An 8385-nucleotide genomic window follows, 5' to 3' on the forward strand; every position below is an offset into this window, starting at 1 on the left:
TGACTTAGGCGGAGTTCTGTACGTGTGCTGTTGTTGCTTCCTATATTTTTGTTGTTAGCTGGGGGGGTCCCTCGTTGGTATGTTGTTTTAGTATGATGGTGTTGTGAAGAACATGGAACTTTGTTACTATGTTGGCTGATGTATGCAACTTATTATGTATGGAGGGATCCCTATTATCTATCCATATTGAACTATATGACTGTGTGACTTTATCGTACTTTACCCCTAGAGATTTGCTTCTACATTTAACTACATATATGAACCAGAGGGAGTACTTGGTTTGCTTCCTTATTGTGCAAACAACGATGGCCAAAAAGCACAATAATGAAGAAAAACAGAAATGCAAGCTTCTCGAGGTTCATACTAATTAGATGAAAATAGATAGAGAGAAAGAGGGGGTAAGGTTGATACGTCCATTTTGCATCACTATTTTATATCATAATTTACTGTTATTCATTGATATATTTCATATTTAGGGATGATACTTATGTTATTTCATCTATTTTGCATGTTTCATGATTATTGGAGAATCGCACACCGGAGTCAGGATTCTGCTGGAAAAAGCACCGTCAGAATGCAATATTTCGGAAGATCAGCAATTGACGGGAATTATACTGAAAATCCTATTTTTTGTCACATCCCGAAATTTTCAAAATTTTGGAATAAAAATAAAAATGAATTTAATGCTTGATTGTTTGAAGTTGATTGAAAATTCACAAAGAATTAAAACTTTTTAAAGTTATTTACAAGTTAATCCCAAAATAGTGTTTTTAAATACTTTTGGTTTCAAAGTATTTTCAAAACTAAACATATCTTGGTTTTCGAGGTTTTCAAATTGTTAATGGATTTGTTTTTGAGAAAACATTAAATCCAAAAAAGGCACTATAGCCACATAGACATGTATGTCAAATTTTTGTTTTATAAAGTTTATATTTTTGTTCCAAATTTGATCTCAAATTAAAGTATTTTTTATAACGAATCCAACGGTATCTCATTTGCATTTTTCCGAATTTTTTTGAGCCTCCAAATATGTGTTTTCAATTTCTGGAAAAAAAAGAGAACGCAGCCAGGCCGAACGGCCCAGCAGCTGCCCCGGCCCAGCTCCCCGCCCCCAGCCCGCTCGCCGCCCACGCGCGGCAGGCAACCCAGCCTCGCCCACGCCGCGGTCCATTTGGCCGATTCGGCCCACCCGGGCGCCCCAGCTTCCCAGGCCGCCCCAGCCCACGCGTGCGCCGCACGCCACAGCCCATCTCGCGCGCCGCACGCCACAGCCCATCTCGCGCGCGCCGCGAGCAGCCGCACAGCAGCGCCTGCCTCCGCTTTTCCTTTTGTTTTTAGTCCCATATGGCCACTTTAAGTAAACTAGTGGTTGGGGCGCCCCATGGGGCGCCTCCTCGCCGTACGGTGGCTGCCCAATCCCATCCCAATAGCAGTCAATTTCTTTTGTGTGTTCGCCTATTTTTTTGCCACTCCTAATCCAACCGCGTCAAATATACCTCTTCAATCCGAGAAAACTGCAAGTTGATAGAATGGTATAGTACGAGGTTCATTCCAATTATGTATCCATAGTCAATCGGGTTGTAGGAAAAGCAAAAGTTACATGTTACATCCACTATCCATGATTTTTCTGCTACTGGCCAGGTTATGACACATACATCCCTACAAGGCTACATACAGCTTAGCTTGAGTCTTTTTGATGGACGTGGATTAATCTAAATCTGGAAAATCGCCGTCCTTGCCATATCACTGCCCAATTTTGTTTTCTTCGGTTCCTTTTTGTTGTATGCTTCAGTCGATTCTTCTGAGCGTCCATCGCAGTTCTCTTTGTTCACCCTTCTCCCGCTGGCACACCGCCTCTATCTGGTCTCCGAATCATCAAGTCACGGGAGGTACCTGTCTTGGACCTTGGCATGCCAATATGCATGGACGTCTTTCCAGTAAACTCTGTCATGTCATCATGTCATCATCGATTAGATTACTTCGGACATAAAATGGGAAACAGAAAGGCCTTGGTAAATGGTGTGATTTCTATTGACAACCGAAATAAGAAAAACTGAGTAGGCAAGAAGCATGATATCATAGTTTCATCAATCAAAGAATTCATCCTAGATGAGCTATATAAATACCTAACATGATGATAAGTATGTGTGAAACCTTTGTTTAATCAAAATAGGCGTGACCCTTTCTAACAATAATTAGAATGTAAAATAGAGCTAAACCCAACTCAATGCGAACATTAAAACATAATGAACAATAGAGGAAAACAAGTTTGATAGCTAAAAATAGAACATTCTTCGATAATAGAACAATGTGGTTTTTTTTGGCCAAAGATAAATTAACCCAAGTATGTGCATCACGAACGATGAAGTAGCTTTCAGAAATTAATGATAATGCAATGCTAAATTATGTGTGGCACCATGGCAAACATAGATCCTTATTTCATCCTATTTACCTAGAATAATTAGATTTACAAAGGACCAATTATGACGCCGGTTGGCAGACTACAGGGAGATGGCAGATACATAGTACATCAAATCTATCTCCAACCTAAAAATAGAAGGCCAAAAAACATTGTAGAAAATGAATATGGTGCAAGACTAACTTAAGACAGTTAGTACAAGGGAATTTTATGATGAGAAACATGTAGGAGCTCACATTCCACTTCTTTTTCAGAAACTTCATTATACTCCTATCTGACCTCTACCATCCAATTGTCATGGTGTTCATAACCTATATTTGGCACAAGGAACGATCTTGCAACATCTTATTGATCTAGAAATACTCAGGAATGTAATTACCCTAAGCATTGTCCACAATGGACATAAATGCTATGGGAACAGCCGAAGATGAAAAATGTATCATTAGTACGCAGGAGATTCTCTCTGGAATAGATTCTTCTTAGGTAATCGTTTAACAATACTGCTATTACATCTCCTAACAAGAATTACAGATAAATTGGAAGGAATGTCTGTTAATGTAAGAATGAAAATGGTAAGAATGAAAATGATTACAGCAGAAGAGCATACACGGTTCTCACATGAACAATAATTACCTGAGCTTCTTCGTAAAAAGCCATTTAAGGAAGAAGTACACATGCGATTGGAACTATGTCAAGTATCTGATGGACATGACAAGACAATCTTTGGCATTGTTAGAGATATAGGAGCAGAAGCACAAAATTTAACAGAATTAATATGACAGTAGTGCAGGAGTAGAGTTTGTCCAGACCTGATTGCCCCAGAATCGATGTATGAACAGAAGCAAAATGTTTTAACAAAACACGGTCAATAAGCAATTAGATGAACTCAAACAATTTGGAGTGTCGTGCGCCTCCTTTGACAGTCTTTGGCCATATCTAAATTTGGCTCGTTATGTCCTATGAATGAAGCACTTATGGAATAACAATATTGTATACATTCCTTCGAATGGCATAGTACCCTGACCTATTATTGTTACCCCTAATTATGAGTTATAATAAAAAACGTAAATCACGATCAACATGAAGAACTAAAGAAGCAAAATAAGACAAATAGGTTGTACGTTGCAAGCAAATAGTATGCCAGAAGACCTTGTGTGGTTTGTAACCATTTCTGGAGGACCAGTCGGGTTGGCAATGAACATGGAAGCTTCATTCATCGAAAGCCATTTCTTAAAACTTTCATGAATTTCAGATCATCTGTAAAAGAACAAAAGGTTAGATTCTTGCCAGAACAAACATTTCATGGTGGCAGGTTAACAAATTTATTTATTGTAGGAAGAAAATAAAGCAGTGCTAGAACAATATGCAAATAGAGCAAATATTTGACCAAATTTTCATGAAAATAACACGTAAATCTTTAAACTTAAGTACATCAATTCCCACATAGGGAGCCACCTGAATTCTAACGAATTAAACATGCTCATGCAAACTTTGCTACCCATACAATTTCTGTCATGCAAATCTCATCAAGTTTCAGCTAGGTCTGGATACACAGAGAAATCATGAGGTTGAGTTTGTGAACATCGTATGTATAGATAGATGTTATCTTTAACAAATTCGGACATTTTATGAGTTGTATGATACTCCTTACAAGGATTCTATGGCAACATGTGAAATATGATACATTGAATGAGACATGAAATCCAAGGTCTATCCTGATTGGTTCATTTTTTTGCATCAGACATAAAAGCAAATGGATCCATCAGTTTACCTAGTTTGAAGTTCTATCCGGTCATGCCAATTGGTTTCTTCGAGCTCGGAATTTCTTTTCTACAGATTTCTGCATCAAAGATAGTTTATTATCCGTTGTCTTTTCTGAAATTTTACACATAAACGATGCCACGCAACCAACCTACAAAGTGACGATGCCACACATTTCAGTATTTCAAAGCTGCTAGAACATTATTTGTTTGTACAGTTAACCAAGCCTAAAGATTCAGCGACATAATAAGTGACAAACTAATTGGTGTGATTGCTCAGTTTGCCTAATTAATTATACCGCTAGGAGCGAAAAACGCTGTGACAGTCACAAATCCAGCACTAATTCTAATTAATAACAATTAAATGTCACTTAAGCCATGGCAGAAGAGGGAGTGGCAGAGAGCTCAACACAATGACCACCCAATTGCACCCATGGGCGTGGTGGCCATGCATTACATTTGCTCACCAGGGACGTGGGCTCACTATGAGCATGTGTATGCATTCACAAAACCTCAAACAAATAGATTCAGCTGTATGAAGCATAACAACAAACATGTAGAAGGCACTAACACAAAAATTATATGCACAAGATTTTTTGCATCAATTATTTGTATGACATCAGTCAGCCTAAAGATTAATTTCTTGTACACACTGTACCCACTACGTAGTAGTTAAAACACAATTTATCATGCTCACAGGAGCACCCACATGGTAAAATAAAATCGAAGTTCATTGCTTGTCCTGCATACTCTGAACGGTGTGGCTCCTCCATCGAGTAAAACAAACTCCTTATCCTCCTGAAACGATGCACAAATCAGGTGATACAAAGGAAAACAGGTCGAACTCTGAAACGGAAAATAGGAAATAAGAGATGAGACGACATGAGTTGGGGAATCACCTGGCTGCTGAGATGCTGTGAAGAACTTTTGTCGCTGCCGCTTTTCTGGTTGGTTAGTTGTTCTCCTCCACTGGTCCTGGAAATGAGAGAAACGGGAGATTCACTGGAATAGGTAAAAGATCAAGAAAATCAGATCTGCTATAGCCGGAGCTTATCTTACCGCCATGGGCACGTGCGTTCCCCGCGTTTGCCGACCCACTGAGCACGACTGAGAGGCAGAGTGAGGTGGTGGTGCGAGCTCCTCAAGGGAGAAGTGAGGATGGAGGAGGGCGGGGTGGCATCGCAATGGAAGGAGGACAACAACGTGGGCGCGTGTGAGAGAGGAACGACGAGGAAGAAAATGAGGGTGGCGGCGGCTCGGGGCTAGGGTTTTACCCCGCATTGAGGGAAACTGGGAGTGGATGGGACGGACGAGATTGACGCGGGCCGCGCTCCTGGATCGAACGGCTCGCGATGAAGAACAACGCCCTACCGCTGCACGCCAGTTGGCTATCGTGGATCGCTCTGGGATAGGGCAAGCATACACGCACTTGCTTGTTCTTAATTACCTCCAGCCTATAGCCTATATAAAGACTCCCAGGGAGCCCAACACACACCACGTGAAGCGCCCTGCGCATCTCTCCTGCGCCAGGTGTTATGCCCCGCGACGCAGTTGTTTCGCGGTACACACATGCGACGCAACATCCGTAACGCTATTTGGCGAAACGCCACTCATCCCTTACCCGCTAATAATCATATTTCCGCTCTTTTTCCGTAGATTGTCGTACGCAACTTCGCAATTTTATTTCTTTAGATCTACATGTCCGTTTAGAATAGTGGTTGTTCCGTTAAGTTTGTAATTAGATCCTCTACAACTTTCATGTAGGAAGTATTTCCATCCGAGCAACTTGTTCGGACAACTTTTCGTACACCATTAGAATTGTAACCACTTAGGTCTAGTTTTGTAAAATCCACATCTTGAGTTCTACACGTCGGTTTTCGACAAACCCTATACCGTCGGAATCAGCAAATCACGTAGATCATGTTAGACATGTTGCGTGTCAGTTTCGCACACTTTATCTTCGCAGTACCACTTTGTTCCGCAACATCATCTATAAAATAAATCCTACAAACTTTTTCCGAGAGATTCTTTTGGCGATATGCTTGTAATGGAATTCTCTACAACTTCCGTGTAGAAAGTTCTTCCATCCGGAAAACTTCTTCTAATAACTTTTCGTGAAAAGTGTAGTCCTATAATTGGTTTCGATATAGTTTCTTTAGGCAAAATGATCCTTATGATCATACCCATCTTCTATGACCGGTTATAATTCTCTATCATGTTCACAGATGCATAACTTAGTCCTGGTTGTCTAGTTCATATTATTCAATAACAATTGAGTTATTTGAGTAAAGTGTGACATGTCCTAGTTTAGATTTTACCTTGCTTTAGTAGGGTGGAGATACTCTACCTCATATCACATGTGATGAATCTTTGTTATCCATTAGGCTCCGCCAATCAAATCCCAATATCATTCACACCTATACAATCTCATGCCATTCAACCCTTCCTCTTAGTTCGAACTATTCAACTTTCAAATGAGTTATTTGAGTAGTTCAATATATCATTAGTTCATATCCAATGCTATGTGTGACCTTGTGCTACGCTGATAAGTGTTGTCACACTATGTCAATTGCATAAGCCTTGTTTTACAGCATTCCATCCAATAGCCTTTCAAATATTTGAATCACTTTGCAAATATTCAAATTCAAATATGAGAATTTGAGTATATATCCATTATCGATTTCTAAAAGCCTTTCTCAACATGATTCTTTTGAGAAGGTTATGATCACATCCACACACCAATACCACTAGGCACTTTACCTTGAACCAATATCCTTACTACATTAAACCTCTCCATCTAGTTCACATAGATTCACTTTTCACTTGAGTTATTTCAGTAAATGGTAATGTGTCTCAATTAGGTATGCCCTGGATATTGGTGTTTGATAGACTCCATCTCATATCACACATATCTTGAATCCAAACAACCACCATCTTTCTAAATATCTTTCATATAAATTTCATCTCATGTCCACTTAATCTTATTGGTTTATATTGAACTATTCAATGTACAAATGAGTTAATTGAGTAATTCAATATATCACAAATCCATACCCAAACCTATGTGTAATTCATAATATTTTGAGTAATTGTTGTCACGCTTATTCGGTAGTATTGTTATTGCACTATTTGTCACTTATGTGATTCAATTCGCATAAGCCGTTCCGACCATACAAGTGTCATTTGCCAGTACATCATTGTACTGACCTCCATTCGTGGGGCTGCATATTCAAACGTGCAGGATTTTCTGAGGAGAAGTACGTGGTAGGATCTCGAGTCTACATTCCAACATGATCTGCTTGTGGCACATGAAGATGATGAAGGCTCATTGCTGATTTACTTTCCGTTGTGTTTATTCTGAGCTAGTCCATGTGACTATGCAATTTGTAAGGTTTTACTTTACCCTCTGGATCAAAGATGTAGTAATTTGATACTATTGCAATGATTACTATATTTTGTAATGTGTGTGCTATCAGTGATCCCGGGAATAGCACTATACACATGTATCTTGCTTTTATTAAAAGGCAGGGTGCTACATTTTTCCAGAAGACGGAGGTAGCCAAAAGGAGGAGCCGAGGAGGGCCGCCATGGGCCCCCCTCATAGGCCGGCGCGGGCCCTGCCCTGGCCGCGCCGCCATGTGGGGAGGGGGCCCACAGCCCCTCGTGGCCTCCTCTCCTTCGCGTACTTCTTCGTCCCGAAAACCTAAGCTCCGGAGGATAGTCGCGAAGAGTCACGGCCGCCTCGTGGGGTGGAAAACACCGAGAGAGAAAAGAGCTCTCCCGGCAGCTGAAATCCGCCGGGGAAATTCCCACCCGGAGGGGGAAATCGACGCCATCGTCACCGTCATCGAGCTGGACATCATCTCCATCATCATCACCATCATCTTCATCATCATCACCGCCATCTCCACCGCTGCACCTCGTCACCGCTGTAACAATTAGGGTTGGATCTTGATTGTTTGATAGGGGAAACTCTCCCGGTATTGATTTCTACTTGTTATTGATGCTATTGAGTGAAACCATTGAACCAAGGTTTATATTCAGATTGTTATTCATCATCATATCACCTCTGATCATGTTCCATATGATGTCTCGTGAGTAGTTCGTTTAATTCTTGAGGACATGGGTGAAGTCTAAATGTTAGTAGTGAAGTATGTTGGTTCGTATTCAATGTTATGATATTTAAGTTGTGGTGTTATTCTTCTA

At 40.4% G+C, this 8385-nt stretch overlaps 1 long non-coding RNA gene across 4 annotated transcripts; it reads right to left on the reverse strand.

The window, feature by feature from the left end:
- Positions 1-1521: 1521 nt before the first annotated feature.
- LOC124691671 lies at positions 1522-5396 on the reverse strand. 4 transcript variants are annotated; one of them, XR_006999066.1, is made up of 6 exons: positions 5239-5392; positions 5079-5154; positions 4889-4977; positions 4191-4259; positions 3053-3676; positions 1522-1944 (listed from the first exon to the last, which is right to left on the reverse strand). It is a non-coding gene; the product is annotated as an uncharacterized LOC124691671 (long non-coding RNA). The 4 variants fall into 4 exon arrangements; XR_006999069.1 differs by having other exon boundaries at positions 1522-3676; positions 4191-4331; positions 5239-5396; XR_006999068.1 differs by having other exon boundaries at positions 1522-3676; positions 4930-4977; positions 5239-5395.
- Positions 5397-8385: the final 2989 nt, after the last annotated feature.

This window comes from Lolium rigidum, chromosome 2 (genome assembly GCF_022539505.1).
Source record: "Lolium rigidum isolate FL_2022 chromosome 2, APGP_CSIRO_Lrig_0.1, whole genome shotgun sequence".
NCBI classification, from domain to species: Eukaryota; Viridiplantae; Streptophyta; class Magnoliopsida; order Poales; family Poaceae; genus Lolium; species Lolium rigidum.